The sequence below is a fragment of the Oxyura jamaicensis genome, chromosome 2 (assembly GCF_011077185.1).
Source record: "Oxyura jamaicensis isolate SHBP4307 breed ruddy duck chromosome 2, BPBGC_Ojam_1.0, whole genome shotgun sequence".
In the NCBI taxonomy this organism is placed as follows: Eukaryota; Metazoa; Chordata; class Aves; order Anseriformes; family Anatidae; genus Oxyura; species Oxyura jamaicensis.
In genome coordinates, this window is record NC_048894.1 from 120502317 (window position 1) to 120505186 (window position 2870).

The window sequence follows — 2870 nt, forward strand, 5'->3', positions numbered from 1 at the left end:
GGCAGCCGCGATGGCCCCGCACGGCCTGAGATGGGGGGTCCCCGAGGGGGCCCCTCGGTGCAAGGCGGCGAGGGGCCGCGAGGGAACGGGGTGGTGGCACCCGGGACGCCCGGTAACGGCGCCGAGGAGAAACAGGCGCGGATGGTGCCAGGCAGCCCACCTGACAGGGCTCCCGCCGGCACCCCTACTGACCCCGCCGGCAGCAGAAACCAGCCGGGGGGGAATAACAGTAATAGAGGAAGCTCCCCACAGTCAGCTTGTCAATAAACTTTTCTGTGACGGCTCGTTACTGAACACGAAGCATGGGCAGCCTCGCCTTGCAGAGGAAATAACCTCTTCTCTGCACCCTACGTCCTAAAACGCCGGGGAGCGTTTGCCCAGACATCTCCTCCAGCTTTACTTTGCTTTCCGGACAGGTACCGCACACACACCACAGGCACGCCTGGGCCTCTTCACCGTTTTCGACCTCCCCTGGCTCGTGTGGGCATAAATAAGTGGAGAAATGCATGAAATACATGCTTCTAGGTACACACTAATCGAAAAACTATTTAATAGCAAGACAAGCAGCAGCATCTGAAAAGCACATAAGCATAATTGACTCCAGACGCAACCGGCCTGGGTTTTGTTTCCTCTTATTCCAACTTTCTGACCTTGTAAAAATTATCTTGATTGTGTTACACTAAAACAAGGCCGTGATCTTGCAAAAACTACCACGCGTGTTACTGCTGAGCGGTGTTGGGTAAAGCGCGGTGGATGGAACAAATGTTGACAGCGTCAGGCCCCGAGCCCGTTTGTTTGCTTTCCTTTGCTTGTATCTAATCACGGTGAAGCAATAGTCCGACTTCTGCTAAAAGCTGGATCTGGGTTTTTGGTTTTAAAGAGGCAAAAAAATGTGCAGCAAAACCGATGATTTGAGGTGAAGGATAGGTTTAAAGTTCTTGCAGTAGTTTAAGCTACTGGATTTTTTTGACATTCAGACTTGGAGATACAAGAAGGATTTTTTAAAAAATACTTTTTGCTTATAATTTTTCCAGAACTTTTTTTGTTTTTCTTTGTGCAGTTGAGATCTATGTTTTTCAAAAGATTATTTCTAGGGACTGGTATGAAAGTTTAAGGACTCACTGGCTTTGATGATAACTCTTACGATGGCATTGTGCCTTTTTGTAAATATATACATTAAAAAAAGAAGGCCTAGGATGGTATAAAGTGTTTGATGTGCTGCTGTCTTTGGCACTGGAGAACTTTGGAGTATAATTGTATTTTCTGCCTGACAAAAATCCGAGGCCCACCTACACTGATCCTTTTATTGCGATACCTGCTGCTGCTCCCTGTATTAGGGAATCTGCGGCTTACTAGCCTTAAATCTCTGTGAAGACTTGCGACAAAACAAACAAAAACCAAAACAAAACAACAACTACAAAAAAAAAAAAAAAGAAAAAAAATCCAGTATTTGGAGCAAGCATGTGGTTCCTGTCTTTATTTCTCTGAAGGTTCTCCTTTTATTCTTTTTCAGGGTCAAGAATAAACTATGTATTTGTGTCTTTGTCGGAAAGGCTCCCATGGGGCAATCCTCCTAAGCACTGGGATTGCCTGCTTGGCAGCAAGGAGGCTTATAAAAAGCAACTCCAGGTGGAAGTGGGCCTTTTCCTGCTCCTCCCTCCACACTGCTGCAATTCCCTGTCGTCGAGGCCCTGAGAACAGCCTGCCTTTGAGACTGAGCTGCAAGTGTAAGAAAGGGGTGGCCGCTCGACCGAGATGCAATACCTACCTTCATTTACGTTGAATCGTGGACATGTAAATGTTGCAGGGAAGTTTCTTGTAGGAAGAAACATGAAAAATGTATCAGCTGATGGTGACCATACAGCAAGAAATGTAACTTTAAGGATTAAGCCTATGTCTAAAGAAAACAAGTAGCTTTTATGCATGGTTACACTTGGTTTCTAGGAAGTTGGCGTGGGTAAGGATGCGGTCCTGTCTGAGCTTTTTAGCTCCTGTATAAACATTTCTTACTGTCTTATGGACTGAAGGATGGAAATGGTATGTCATTTATTAAATAGAAAAAAAACCTGACTGCACGTGCAGTCTTCTGCCTGAAAAGTCACGTGGGCAGCCTACTACACCAAAGATTAAACAGTGAATATTAATGCTAATGCTGTATATTAGTGCTAATGCTGTACCTCTTGCCTTCCAGCCACTGCTTTACATCTTTTCTGTTAAGTTGTAGAAGCGCAAGTGAAATTCTGCCTTCTGGGAAGCGGTGGAATAATCTGTGTGCTCAGTGCTAAAAATACGGCGTGTTCTGGCTTGCATTTTTTTCAGAGAGAAAACAATCGGTCCATTGCTTAAAAGTTGTGCCATTCGGCGCAGCGATCCTTACCGTGCGGCCTACTAAGTGTGACCTGTGGCATTACAGATGCAACGCACATCTCCTCCCTCTTCTGCAACCGCAGGATGAAGACACGAGGCCTTATTGCCTTAACTGAAATAAGCAATTTCTGTTCATCTGCTGAGAATGTACGAGTAATATAATGATTGTGCAAGGTACCGGTAATACACAAAGTATAAACAAACTTATGCATAGAGCAGACGAATCTCTGGCAGCTTTCCAGGGGAGTTCTCTCAGGGCTGCAGAGCTGAGGTATTTCTCTCTAAGCGTAGGACAAATTTTAGATGCAAGACAGAAACATTAAAGGCGCAGAGTGGAGGCACACAAAATGAGGCGTTAGATGGTGGTGGTGCTTTTAACAGCGACCTGTGACTCTAGATTTATCTCTCTGTGATTGACACTGACCGCTGTTGAACACCTCTACTTTCTAATAATGTCAGCAAGAATGACAAGTGCACAGCATCTCATGGCATCAGGTACAACA

The 2870-nt window shown here is 45.4% G+C and overlaps 1 long non-coding RNA gene across 1 annotated transcript; it reads left to right on the forward strand.

Annotated features, from left to right (window-relative positions):
• Positions 1–431: 431 nt before the first annotated feature.
• Positions 432–2296, forward strand: LOC118161548. Its single transcript, XR_004748081.1, has 2 exons — positions 432–525; positions 1514–2296. It is a non-coding gene; the product is annotated as an uncharacterized LOC118161548 (long non-coding RNA).
• Positions 2297–2870: the final 574 nt, after the last annotated feature.